At 33.7% G+C, this 15316-nt stretch overlaps 2 long non-coding RNA genes across 2 annotated transcripts; one reads left to right on the top strand and one right to left on the bottom strand.

Moving 5' to 3' along the window:
- Positions 1-10357: 10357 nt before the first annotated feature.
- Positions 10358-11558, top strand: LOC127859081 (uncharacterized). The gene is made up of 2 exons (XR_008039273.1): positions 10358-10490; positions 11244-11558. It is a non-coding gene; the product is annotated as an uncharacterized LOC127859081 (long non-coding RNA).
- Positions 11559-13035: 1477 nt separating this feature from the next.
- Positions 13036-14983, bottom strand: LOC127859080 (uncharacterized). The gene is made up of 3 exons (XR_008039272.1): positions 14896-14983; positions 13690-13777; positions 13036-13265 (listed from the first exon to the last, which is right to left on the bottom strand). It is a non-coding gene; the product is annotated as an uncharacterized LOC127859080 (long non-coding RNA).
- Between the last annotated feature and the right edge of the window lie 333 nt (positions 14984-15316).

Here is a 15316-nt window from a genome sequence, read left to right as displayed (position 1 = left end):
AAAACTTGAGAACATTTAGTACTAGATAGGGATCATTTTATTAAGTTAGAATCAACCCAGAGGTGATATTGTTGTAAGACTATCTTAATGAATCTGGTGTTCATCGTTAGCATTTACATTTAAAAGGTGTAACTGAAATATATTGATACATAACAATGCACAAGTGACAGGGACAAAAAATTACCACTCTTACCAGGGTTCTCTACGTCTACGCCAAATCGATATAATTTAGATAATTTCCGTCAAACCAACTTAGTATTCCGAAACATTTCTTTAAGTCTAACATGAAAGAAAACGTCCACACACAGACAGACAGACAGACAGACGCACACACAGACAGGCGATTGGACGGACGGACGGACGGACGGCCAGACAGACAGTTTCGCAACTTGTCTCGCCCTTGTAACCCAGAGGTTGACCATGCGAAATAACAACTGGTTCTTGTGGAACACCGTTCGAAAGATATACCAGTGTCTTCATTCAAGTGCAGAAATATTAGCGCGTTTTGTTAGGTTTTACGTCCGATTCTTACCACCGATACTTTTTCAAACCACACCATCTCTGCATTGAAAGAATATGTTTAAAAACTCTGTTTTACTATATCTTTATTTCTAGGTAACATAACATGTATACTCTTCAATGGTTTACTCCGATAATCTCGGTCTGCCGTTTCAGGCCGCGAGATAAGACAAGTGGAATACAGCCAACACAAAATGATCATTAAACTGATTTGTTGTCGAACAAATTCTTTAAATCTCAATTGATACATTGTTTGCTATAAATTGTCCAGTGAACGGCATCGCTTTCATGGGTCGTGGCGTTTGATTTGAAATACTGGAAAACCATTTATAGTGTTTGGCTTGTTATTTCGAGTTTTTGTTTAAAATGTTTTTATTGTTGTCACGTAAAATCGCGGCTTTTAAATTTTTAAAACCAAAAATGAGGAATTTGTGTCGGTCGTTTTCCAATGAATTTGTGTCAAATTCGTAGATAAATAAATCAAAGAATATAAATGTCCCGCGAATAATAATTATTTTACAGATCACTATGACAACAGGAGAGCAACGTTTTAGAAATGGTGGTTGAAGAAGATTACCACACTTTGTTCAATTAATCTGAAAAAAAATCATTTCTTATCATATTCTCTAGATCAATTTACAAAACACTGCATGCAATAGGTAAAGAAGAATGTCTTAGTAAACATTGTTTATCGGACTGTTTCTGTAAACATTAGCTGTTTATAACTCTGGGATGAGTTGGCAACGTCACAAATGATATATTACTCGGCGTCATGGAACGAATAATATCTTGAGCTAAAAATTAACACTTGTTAAAAATACAAAGAAATAAATCTCCGCATTTAAATCCCAAAATAAAGATATATTGTGCACCAGTACCAAACGTTTAAAAAATCTTCATTTTTTTTTATACAGGTCAATGGAGCCTTAAGTCATTATTTCATAAAAGCAACACTATGCAATCAATACAAGAGCATAAACGAACTTCGCTATAGCAAAGCACCTATATTAATAGTTCACTTATATGAAGAACAACATTGGTATAATGAACACACGGTCAAAGTTATGTTACAATTTCTTTTGGACTTTCTTAACACTCGGAAATTAAATGAATTCGATGGAATTTAATAAAATATGATTGTTCTCTTCTTTGGCTCTTTAAATTGATTTGCGATATTATCAAGTGGATTTTAATTTTACAAGTTTGTTTTTGGTTTTAATATTGGACCAACTATTGACGTTAAGGTATAAAACGGTTTAAACCTTAAATGTTTTGCAGCGATCGTTCCAAAGCGGTCATATCCTCTGTATCCACTTGTTTATGTTGAATTTAGGGTATGCATTGTCTCATATAACATATTAGCAACGCTCTGGGAAAACAGGGCTTAATGCATATGCGTAAAGTGTCGTCCAAGATTAGCAAGTCGCACAGCTTATCATGAACGACACTTTCCGCTTATACTTAACTTTCGTTTAGAAACGACATCATTAAAATTAACATAATCCATAAAAGCAGAAAGTGTCGTCGCTTATAAGCTTTTGTACATGCATTTAGCCCCATTTTTCCAGAGTTAGGGTCGTATGCAGTAAGGTCGTTTGCCTAAAATAAATAACTATCTGAAAATAATTTCTATATTTATTTTATAACTGAAGTTTCTTATCTCATGTACATGTATGTGTAATAGCTATTGCATTATTTTAAGAACATACAAATCATTGAAGTAAAGCAATAATACATACCGTATAACATTAAGATGAACTTCGGTTTTAAGTTTCAAAATTAATTGGCAATCCGGTATTCTGCCTTTGGACAAGTTATCATAAAACACTCTTTTTATTCCAATATTTCGCCCAAATGGGCTTTATCAAGGTTTAAAAATATGAATTTGGACTTTGGACACATGGACTGGAGAAACTCAATGAGTTCCTTATGTTTGCAAACCAGATTGATGAAAATATTCAAGTAGAAATGAGAGTTGGTACAAAAGAAATTGAATTTCTTGATGTTATTGTGAGAGTAGAAGATGGGGAACTGATAACATCTTTATACACCAAACCATCAGACAAGCACATGTATTTAAACTACATATCAACCATCCAAGATAAATAAAGGAAGCCATTCCATATGGTCAAGCCATTAGACTGAAAAGAATCTGTTCTAAAGATACAGATCATCAGGTCCATAAGAAACGAGAGCGCCGATGGCGTTAAAAGCATAGGTGCAAGATACAGGGAAGAATGGCGTCACGTGGTATAATGTAGTTCGATATCGCCATCCGCGAATTTCTCAAATCAATAATTTCAAACAATTACCGACTATTTAAATAGATAATCTTTCCATTTACATCAGTGTTTGAAACGCTTATGAAAAATAATTACCCAAGCCTTTCAAAATTTAAGCACGGACAGCTCTGTATCAAACTATTCTTTTCACAAATGAAAATAGACGCTACCCTATTCGTCTGCGTCAAGAATTTGTCGTAAAACTTGTGGTAAGCGTTAGATGCAGACGTGCACAACAGATTGAGTTCTGTTTCTGAATGCAGATTTTTATACAAACTCCTCACAGCAGTTACTTCCCTTGCTTCGCCCGGTCAGTAACTTCTAGTATAAGGGAGGCCACTGCGTAGGAGATTGAGATTTATAGTGCAGATAGAATTGTTTTACGAACGAAATTTGTTTTAGGTTATAAGAAGATTTTTTGACATAAAACGGTCTTAGAAAAATTCACTAAAAACGGTGTCAGCAATATTCTTGGAAGAAAACGTTAGAAAAACGTTTCCAAAATTTTTTTGTAAGAATGACCATGAACTAAATTAAATAGATATTTCGTCTGATTTTTGATCAGGTAAGGCTTCATAATGGGCAACCGATCGATGTGGATTTTCGAAATGTGGTATATACCATAAGCATAGGTGCGTAAACACAATCTTAAAAAATTAAAACACAATCTTCGTAGACGTGGGTATAGCAGAAAGATAATTGACAGGCAATTTGCTCGAGCAGACAAGCTGGATAGGGATACTCTTTTAAAACCAAGTGAAGACAAAAATAAAAACATGAGAAGAGTTCCACTTGTTCTTACATATTCAAAAATACTACCACGCATACACGATATTGTGAAAAAGCACCTACCTCTACTGCATGAGTCAAATAGAATGAAGGAAGTTTTTATTGAAATGTCTTTTGTTGCATACAGGCGAGACAAGAACATAGCAGATATATTAATGCATAAAAAAACAAATCGGACTTTGACAAGGGAGATCAACCTAGTAGAAAAATGTACCAAAAAGTGTGTAATGTGTGACATGCTAGCAAGGGGGTTGCAGAACCGTGGAGGAGTGGGTGGAGTGACGATTAGCAAAAGGCAGACCTGTGAAGCGTGGAACGTCATCTATGGAATAAACTGTATACAATGAGACATCACGCTCACTAAAAGAACGGTTAACGGCGCATGAGGCAGATACAAGGCACCACAGAAGCAAACCTGTTGCTGAACATTTTAACTCCAGAGAACATGGTGAAGAAGACATGGGTGCATGCGTTTTACAAACTATTAGGGACAATTCGGATTACTACCGCAAAATAAAAGAACTTTACTGGATCCAAATATTAAAGACAGAAGTTCCAAATAGTCTAAACACAGAGGCAGCTTCCGATTGAGTATGGCAGGATTATAGACGATAGTGTAGGCCAATACGAGATCCATGTACACAATTTAATTAACAACAACTTATAGCGTAGGAGTGTGTATATTAGTATGTGTAAGAGTGTATATATATATATACGGTTTATATGTGTGGATGTATGTATACAAGTAGGTGTTTATATGTAAAGGTGTAATTATATGTGCAAGTATATAAGAGGATATGCACATGTGTGAATATTGCGTATATATGTGTGCATATGTATTTACACAATACGTTATAATTTAACTTCAATTATCATAATTAAATTGGAATTATTATAATTAATTAATTATTAATCTTTTCAGTGAATTTTAATGTTGATAAATATAGTAAATAAGAATTAATGTTGAAATATTGTATTTATAGTGATGGCAACAAAATAGGAATTTTGAATTTGTGAATATTATTTAAGGCTCGTACAGTCAATATCTATATTATTTTTATTATAGTATATTATTATAATTACAATTGGTAGTATTTCTAATCAAGTATAGGAACCATGAAACAAATTGTCATCAGTATATGTGACCAAAGCTGGGAAAATCAGTCTTGTGTTCAAAAAATCACATTTTGACTTTTTGGCAATTTTAGATTCTCTAAACATTGTAGTTCACAAAAATGATATAGATTTTTTATTTATCACATTCGAATCTAATTTTATCACCCTCCAAAGTTACCAACCCTAAATTTTAGTGCGACGAAAAGTTATCATTTAATGCAAAAAAAATTGAAAACATTTTTCAAACAACAAGCAAACTGTTTTATTAAAACAATAATATTTCTTAAGTCAAATACATAATTATAATGCAAAAAACTGACAACAGCATTATGGACATTAAAAATGTAGTATTTGTGTTGCTATGGTAACCGATCTACATGGTAATAGTCACCAGAGCGCACAATCACGCCTTTAATAAATATATGAATTGTATTATCAAGTGTTTGTTTACAGGTAAACACAATATTAATTGCACTGTTTTTGCAACTAGTTAAACAATAACAATCAATAATTTGTGTGTTCCATGAACAATTTCCTTTTTCATTCAGTTACATGTGAATTCAAGTATAATGTAACCTCAACAGAATGGAAAAACAGCATTGAAAAGTGTTGGTTGAAAGTACACTTGGATACTAAATGTTGCAGTAAATGTAATAATCATTATTATCATTATTTCTGATTTTGTAAATAGACAAAATAAACAATAATTTATACATGTTTGTTTTTGTTACTATGGAAACAATTAAGCAAACAAACACAATTATAGGATTTTCATGGTAAAACATAAATAAATACAATATTCACATTGATGTTTTTTTCCAGTTTTTCGAGGTCTGTGTCCATAAGGTGAAGACAATTTCAAAGTAACATTGAAAAAATGATTTTTGTTTTGTAAATATGAGATTTAAAAAACTTGAAAACAAGCTTGTGCAATTAGAACAACAAACTATTGTATTGAACACTTTAAAACCTGTATCAACTAACAGATTAAGCACTCGTATACATGTACATGTATTAGCTTTTCTCAGAATAGTGGATTTTTTGCTGTTTTTTGGGGGCACAGTCTGTTTTTTGTCGCTTACCAGTAGCGGGTTTCGGACATATACAGTTTTTGGCTTCATCTGTGAGACAGAATTCACGAATGTGTTCAAATAAGTAACACTGACGGTCAAGATCAAGCCCTTTCGCTAATTTTCTTTTGGCAGGTCGTCAAAGCTCACATTAACATTCATTTTCGAGACCTTCCTGAGAGTGATTCTGACAACTGGTGAATCACTAAATTCCCTGCACTCCACAACACCCGGATGATCTACTAACACATGGAATTGGTGAAATTTGGTGACATTCTTTATGGGGTGAAACAATGTCGAAAGGTAATCCTTCCAATCGTAAAACAGAACAGGATTGGAAGTGTCCCCCACAAGCTGGGAATGGTGTGGCCCATCCTTGACGATAACCCCACAGACGCTGCAACATCAGACAACGTTTCGGCATTGAAGTTTCTGTATCAAAATTACCATTTAATAATGAAAAAAATTCAAAATATAGTTTCCCTATTATGAAAATATTATTTTGCTGTTGTTGTTTTAATAGAAAACTACAAAGTTTGAAGGATAATTTTGTATGGGATTTTGTTTGCCCTATCAAGAATTTCATACCAATAAAACAGCTGAAACTACTAAAATAATAATTTATTTTCCTGTTACAAGAAATAAAGTACCTACACACTATTTTTAATTGATGTATTTATTATTATTTTCATAATATTTTATTACATGGCAGAACTATACAACTGAATAGACCTATGGAAATGCAAACAAGGATTATCAAGAAGGATCATGCAGGTTAAATACACCATACTGTGATAAGGAATTTACCTCCACTTAGACTTCCAGATGTCAAAGTGCCAATCTGGTGTAAACTGTGTATGTCCTACCAACATAAAGCTTAGTGTGATGCTTCTGTGTAAACCTGAAATGTTAAAAAAATCAGTTTAAAAAAGGTCAGGCTACAATTTAGGATATTTATTAGTGTAGTAATTGACTGACATTAAAAATGTTTTGACTCATTTCAATATCTAATTCAAGAGATTTTTCCATTTGAGATTGATATCAGAGTAAAAAGTAAATTTAAACATTTTCACTACACGCTTCACAATTTTGTAATCGGCCGACTAAGCGGAGTGATAGGTGAACAGTTTCCTGCATCCTCGCATCTCAATACCGCCAGCCGAGAAGCAGAGTCTATTATTAAGATGAGACGCGCTCTGGGAAAAGGGGGCTAAAAGAATGTGATTAAATCGTCGTCACAGATTAGCCTGGGCAGTCCGTACGGGCTAACCAGTGACGACACTTTTCGCTCATTTGGTAATTTTCGTTTGAGGAAAGCCTCTTCTTAGCAAATATATAGTTTAGTCGGGAAGTTTTCTCCGTGATTAGCGTGTATGGACTGCAGGACTAATCTGGAGCGGCACTTTACGAACATTATTTAAGCCCCGTTTTCCCAGTGCGCGGTTCAATAACAACAATTCAGCAACAGCATAACCCGTGCGGTATCGTCTCCACAACAGCGGGCTAAATGTTGGCATAATATACGCTATTAACGATATGATCTGTACGTGGCTAATAAATAATTTAAATAAACGTTTCCCTAAGCTATTCGGAAACATGAATTTGTTTCTATGATAGCCTTTTGCGATGTTTAATTTAAAAACTGCAGCAAACTGGAGCGTACGACCGAGGTGTTGACTGTCGGGATGAAGCGGTGATCGTCCGGACGTATAGGTGATCGTCAGAACGTAGCGGTATTCGTCACCGTCTCAAGGGAACAGAGACTCCAGCGATATTTCCGAGTGTCCGATTTCTAATTGTTCGAATGGATTCAAATGATTCTTTTGTCATTTCCAACTTATAGTATTTGCGCGGATATTAGCTGCGCAGAATGAAGCGGTGATAGTTTTTCGTTTGAAGCATAACTTCTCAGATCCATGGCCGTGTATACGTGTACGTTTCAATTGAAAGAAAACTTGTGGTTCTTTCCAAAAGTCTCATATACATATTAAACATTAGTCAAACTAGCAAAGCATTTATAAATGCATATATATTAAGCTGCTGTAACAAAATGGATTTACAAATAACTACTGAAATGAGGAATAAGCTGTACAAACAAAACAAAGTCGGGTTAAAGATATGCACGTAGAGCAATGTCACGAAAAGAATGAAATAATTGAACGAAACTCTGAAGTTAATTGCCATTAGGTTCCGGTTTTGTCAAACCACTTAAACTTATAAAATATCCTTACAATAATTGCATAATTGAGTAGATTATCGTGATATTGTAGTTGAAAACATGTTCGATTTCCAATATTGTAAGCCTAATTCAACTCGTTTGGTGATGTATTAATATTGTAGTGTTCATCTTATTAATATTGTTAGTGTTGTATTTGAACTCTTCAGATTTCAATTCACGCCTGAATCAGTTACTGCGTACAAATAATACAAGACAATAATTTCACCGTGTTATGAGTGACTTGTTTCTGTTTTCATGATTTTTTATGTATGCCAAGTGCAAACTCTTTCTTTTGTGTTTCATTGTTTAACCTATTATGGGCAGTTGCGAAATCATCATTTTAGAAACTCGATGATACAACGATTCCCAAAATGTTTGGACATGTTTTCAATCAGATAATTATTCTACACATAAAACAGCGACACTTTAAAACACAACGCTTAACAATAAGCAACTTACAAATAAACATTAAACAACGATTACAAAATGAAAAAAGTACCATTAGACAATATCAAACCAAAAAAATGTGTTTTGCTTACCAAATCGATTATTATTTCGCATAACAAAATATGACAGTAAACATATCGAATCTTACTCAAGCGGACGCTATTTTTATTATTCCTCTTAGATTTTGTGAAGATCTCAAGATTTTGCTATGCTATTTGAACCCATACCCAAATGTTAGAGAATAAGAGCCTCGTTTTGGAAAAGTGGACTTAATGCATGTATTGTTCACACAGGCTCATCAGAGACAGCACTTTCAGTTTGCACTGGAATATCGTTAAGAAGAGACCTCATTTAGACGAAAAATTCCACAAGATTAGTGTCGTCGCTGATTAGCCTGTAATCAGAGCTGCAGTTATTAATAATAACAAATAAAAACAACAGCTTAAACAAGTTTATATCCTGTTAATGGGAACATTACCTGGGGGCCGTTTCATCAATAATTACGTATTTTTATACGATCGTAAATTATGTATCGAGATTAATGTAGTCGTTTACGATTTTACATAAACTCCGTTTCATCAACGAAATCGTAAATGCAACATACATAAAATACGACTACTTAAATATACGTATTTTGTAACCGAAAAAAATAGTGACACAGTCTGAAAAATTGCATGACGTAATTTTCGCGCGTTCTGTCAGCTTAGGAAAACATCGCATACAAACATACTCCTATAAATATGAGGTCGATTTACGTCTTATTATTTGGACTAACAAAAAATATGCTAGTTGTGAATCGAAACAAAAAAAAACATTGGAAAACGTCGTGTAGACCGGTGTGGAAGGCTACGGATTGCTGTTTGGCCGACACTCTCCTTCCGTTACTAAACCGTTTACTAAACGCAAAAAGAAGTTATTTTGGATGGAGACGGTTGAAATGTGAGTTGAGAACTTGTTTGTCATGAATGAAGACAGCTGAAATAATTCGCGTTTAGGATAAATCTGAACGCGAATTATTTCAGCCAAGTGTCTGCCAAAGCAAAAATCATCAAAAGGCTCTAAGGCGGCAATTGATATTGACAAGAATGAAGATTATTTTTTGCTTATTTTCTTTATCCATGAATAAAAATGAATTGGTAAGATTAATTGTTTTGTTCTTTCTATGCAGGAATGTGACTGTGGTGTAGATCAATTAACAGTTAAATAATATAATTTAATAGAGACCAATCGGAATTCAGGCTGACAATAACAAGACATCATGGATTGAAAGTTTGTCATTTCAGCATTTTTGTGTTCAATTATCAAATATTTATTTCAATAAGGTATTAGATTCACATGACACAGCATGTTTAGTAATTACAAATGTCATATCATTGAGAATGCTATTTGTTTGTCTATTATATAGAGGATATTTGTTGGATTCGGTGGATTATCGTTTTTAATTCACGAGTGATCATAGACAATGATATTTTCCAAGTGGCTAGTGAAAATATATATTTTCTATGATCACGAGTGAATTAAAATCAATATACCACCGAATCCAACACATTTTCTTTTTATTTTATGCTTTTTTCGCAGTTTCTTTACATTGTTAAAGAGTTTTACTTAAGAATGTCGTTGGGATTATGTTGTCATTTTGTCAAATGAATGACGTCATTTCACAGTAAACAATGAAAATTATCGATAATTCTCACTGATAATTTTAATTGTTTGAAACAGTGAAATTATCCGTTTTAATCCACCGAGATTTCTCTATAAACCACCGGAAAGCATTTAATAAATATCATTGTCCACAATAATTTATTATAGTGTTGATTCACAAGATGTAAATAATCAACATTGATTTATATTGCTTTCTCTGCAAAACTGTGTTACATGTAAAGATCACAAATGCAGTTTTCATTTCTTTGTTTTTCCAGAAAACAAAATGTTATTACTGGCTGAAGAACCAAAATTGAATGGACAGAGAACACGGTTGTCAAAACTCAAACAGAAGTTGTGTCACTCAGCTACATTAAAACATAAAACTGAAGGCAGAAGCAACAAATAGTTTGTTTTTTTTCTATAGATTATTGTAAAGCTGACTGCTTATTATTTCCTGCAATGAAAATGTAACAATTTATGTTTTCAATTTAAAGCTGGGCTGTTTTCGGAGAAAACCCAAGGTATTGTCATAGCCAGCATGTCGTGTCGTCCGCGTCATGCTCAAACCTTAACATTTTGTCAATGTATTGAACTTTGGCCATAAAATCAAAGTGCTTCCACCTATAACTTTGAAACTTCATATGCAGCTCCACCTTGACGAGTTCTACACGCCTCACCCTTATTTGGGTCACTAGGTCAAAGGTGAAGGTCACTGTGACCTTAAAATAATTCTGACAAGCTTTTATTCGTTAAAAAATGCACCCGTAGCCGAGTGTTCACACCTGTTATGCGGTGCTCTTGTTTTTCATTGTACTCTGTTTTACGGAGATAAATTATTGCTGCATTTTTTCATTTAACTTTATTACCGGTAAACTATTTACCAGGGTATGAACTTGTGTGTCAATGTATTTTTTATTTAATTCTTTCGACATCAATGTACTTAAAAAAGAAATTGGAATGTAGCGCATTAGTGTCACACACAAATGTTGAGTTTAAGTTCAGAAAGCTAGGTTAATTTTGCAATACAAAAACCAACTTTCAGAAACAAAACCAGGTCATGTAGGCATGCTAACTTATTATGACCATAGTGGTCATATGTTGTGTATTTAATATTTAGTTCTGTTAAATGTATAGACTAGTAAATTTATCTGCTTGCAGCAACATGTGAAGAATGAAGCAACAGCGTAATAAAACTCGGGAGATGTTGATGGCGTCAAGGGAAAGATATGCCATTCAGAGGGACATACGCAATAATCATGAGGAACTGGTTTCTCTTTAAAAAAATGAAATTCTAAATTGCTCAATTGTTTCTGGAACTTTTAATTGATTTTACATGTGATGGTGTTCAGTGAGTCTATGAAACTTATTATTACACATACTATCATGTAAGATATAAATTGTCATATGAATTATAATACCATGCCCAGTTAATATATTGTACTTCCTGATTAATAATAAATATTTGTGAATGTTCTTTGTTTTTTATTCATTGAAAACTAGTGTCATAGCAACTGTTATCAAATACCATAAACATTATTATCATAAACATTTCAATAAAAATACCAAAAAAATGCACAGGTAAACAACATTTTTTAACGGTAGATGACTAAATAATTGAACAGAGAATCATAAAGGGGTAAAGTTTAGTAAATACATTCGGAAACAATCTAATATACTGGAAAACTTCTATGTTTTATGACAATAATATCCATATTTATAGACAGCACACTTAATATAATAAAGTACCGATACATTTACAAGCCCACTTTTTATGCCCCCCCTCCAAAGAAGAGGGGGTATATTGTTTTGCTTGGTCGGTCTGTCCACCAGATGGTTTCCGGATGATAGATAACTCAAGAAAGCTTAGGATAGGATCATGAAACTTCATAGGTAGATTAATCATGACTGGCAGATGACCCCTATTGCTTGTCAGGTCACTAGGTCAAAGGTCAAGGTCACTGTGAGTCAAAACAGTAAAATGATTTCAAGATGATGAATTAAGAATTCTTACGCCTAGGATCATGAAACTTCATAGGTACATTGATCATGACTTGCAGATGACCCCTATTGATTTTCAGGTCACTAGGTCAAATGTCAAGGTCACAGTGACTCAAAATAGTAAAATGGTTTCCAGATGGTAACTCAAGAATGCTAACAGCTAGGATTATGAAACTTCATAGGTACATTGATCATGTCTGGCAGATGACTCCTATTGATTTTCAGGTCACTAGGTCAAAGGTCAAGTTCACAGTGACAAAAAACGTATTCACACAATGACTGCCACTACAACTGACAGCCCAAATCGGGGGCATGCATGTTTTACTAACAGCCCTTGTTTTAATGTGGCTTTGAGAATGTTCAATACAGAGAACACCGTTTAGAGCGAAAGTCAGTGGGTAAACTATCACTTGAATAATTGTTAATGGGGAAAAGTACCTTGAGTATATGATCTTTTCTGGAGCTCAGATAACTGTTTAATATTCAAGGGACCTTTTCCAGTTTTGGTAAATTGACTAAATTAAAAAAAATAAGTTTAAGATTCGCAATCTTTTGTTGTAGTTATGATATTTGTGAGGAAACAGTAATACTGAACATTTACCATGCTATAAAATATCCATTATCCATGCATCTTTTGACGATTTATAAACTTGAAAATTTTCAAGCGTTGCAACTATCTGCTGCAACATTGACGATTGAATAATTTGTAGAGTTCTGTTGTTGTCGTTATATTTTGTGACACAATGAGGATTGCTTATATAAAGTGTAAAATACATCACTCATTGTATCAGCATGGACGGACAAGTGGTCTTAGTGTGAGGCTTTTACTTCAGGGGTCAGTGGTTTGAGCCCTGTAGGAGTTACTTTTTATCTTTCTTTAATTGTATTCTTTTTTTACTGGAGCTTTTTAGATTTAGTGTTTACATGTATCAATATAAAAGCGTGTGGTAAGTTGATCTCGCACTAATAAGACTTATATTTCACAACCTATATAATATGTTACCAATCTCGTGATTTCAACACTCCAAATGCCCTTTCTACTACCCACCCTCTACATAGATGGTCATTGTAGGCCTGTTCCGCAGCATGGGAGGGATGAGGTTAAGGGGTCATCAGGTTAGTCCTTAATGGATACCCACTATCTCCCAGCAGATGACCCTCATCATTGGTGCTCAGATATTGCTGTAAATTGAAATATTTTATTGGGCAGTTGCTTTGTCTTTGATAAAACAGCAGTCCACAGTTAATATTGTTAGATTAAGGTAGGAAAGCATCTCAATAAGTTTCACAAAACTAGCTTAAGTATTATCAAATCACTATATTTTAGTTACCTAGATGAAATAATGTAACTTAAGACAATATTTAAAGATACTACTGATAGCTGCATTGGCTAACACATAAAAGAACAAACGCTTGATCACACAGTGCTAATGGTGCTTATTGTGGTAGTTAATCTTAATGATTTTTGCGCATGTACGTAACTAATTATTGTTAGATGTCAAAGATGATAAGCATTACGCTTATTTCAACCTTTAATGGTATTTATCTGCTTTTATACCAAATTTAATGATAAGGTGATGAATCATAATACTGTATTTACATTTACCTCATGCTGGCGTCAGCAACAGCCTGCACATTAATGGCATGGAATCCTCAGTAAACATCTCCCTTGGCAATATGCAATATGCCAAAATCTATAAAAAAATAAAAGTTATTCATTAACATGAAAGTGCTCATCATTTCATGTTAACATTACCAACACAAAAGGGAGGAATGAAGAAAAGGAGTAAATAAAAAAAAGCCCCATCAATATGCACGAAATAAATTTTTTGGATGGGGGGTGCATATTTATAGCACTGCAGAATTGAATTTGACAAATAAATAAATTGTAATCAAATGAGAACAATATAGAAATAATTAAGGTAATTGTTCTGCAATTATTAAAGACATAAGGTACACTCTACTTTACTCACGCTCGATTGGTTATTCACAGCTTGGGTACTACTCACATGTACTACTGGTATCATTAAGCATACTTGCATGTACCTCGGGTAAGGTTAATATACTTAAACGTACCCGGTCCTTATTAGACTGTACCCGAGTTGTATTCCTGCCCAAAATTCGATGTGGTACAGTGCACTACAGATAAATGTAAAGCCATATTGTTTATCTAAATTAAACTTACCTTTTGTAAAAACTGCATCAATATGCTTTTTTGAGTATAAATTTCGATGATATAAAGACTATTTGTGAAAAAAAATGACATTAATGTGAACATAATTAAAAAAATTAAGCCTACAACAACCCATTTATCATTAAATTTCCGTCTATGTTAAAGTATATTAACTGTAACAGGGTTAGCTCTACATGTAAGTAACTTAAAGAGTACCCGGGGTACAGGTAAATAGTATCCGAGCTGACAATGACCAACTGAACAACATTGTAATCAAATGAGAACAATATAGAAACAATTAAGGTGATTTTTCTACAATTATTAAATACATAAGGTACCATTACTCAGCATCTACTTAACTCACCAATACAATTAACTTGTTTAAAAATAGCAAACACAAACAATATCATGATGTCATATTCATTTTCATGATCACGATGCTATAATCAACAATTTCGAGGTAAAGTATTGTTCAATCATAACATTTGGAAGTAGAACAACTACAAGTTCAACATTAGCGGGTGGGGTAAATCAGTCTGCACTTAAAGTCATCGATAAGTACACGTCGACACAAAATAGAATGAGTTTAACATAAAGTCATTTGTAAAGAAACACAACAATAAATGCTTAAACTAATACCGGTAATCATCGAATGCTTTTATTAAGAAAAGATACAACAATTACTTATTCTTCAACCATTTTGCAAAATCCGAGTTGTCAAATGCTAATTTAACAAAGGGCAACTACTCTAAAGTTTTTGGGTTAAATGCTACTTATTTGCTTTTTGAAAATAAATACAATTTTATAATTATACTTGTTTAAATCAATGATTTCTTCGCCTTATTTACATACCTAAGCGACGGAATGAAAGGGGTGAGCTCGCCGGCAAGTTGGTGCCAAGTCTTCACCGATAAAACCAGCAATCGCTCTATTCCGCCCTTACTTAGACGATATATCGAAGCAATGTTCTCATCTCTTAGGTTTTCGAAAACAATTCTCTCCCTAAAAAGCCTTGGCATTGGTAATTTTTCGTCTCCTGTCATCGTGAATGACAAAAACG

This window comes from Dreissena polymorpha, chromosome 14, assembly GCF_020536995.1.
Source record: "Dreissena polymorpha isolate Duluth1 chromosome 14, UMN_Dpol_1.0, whole genome shotgun sequence".
In the NCBI taxonomy this organism is placed as follows: domain Eukaryota; kingdom Metazoa; phylum Mollusca; class Bivalvia; order Myida; family Dreissenidae; genus Dreissena; species Dreissena polymorpha.
This window is presented reverse-complemented; position numbering and strand designations above follow the sequence as displayed.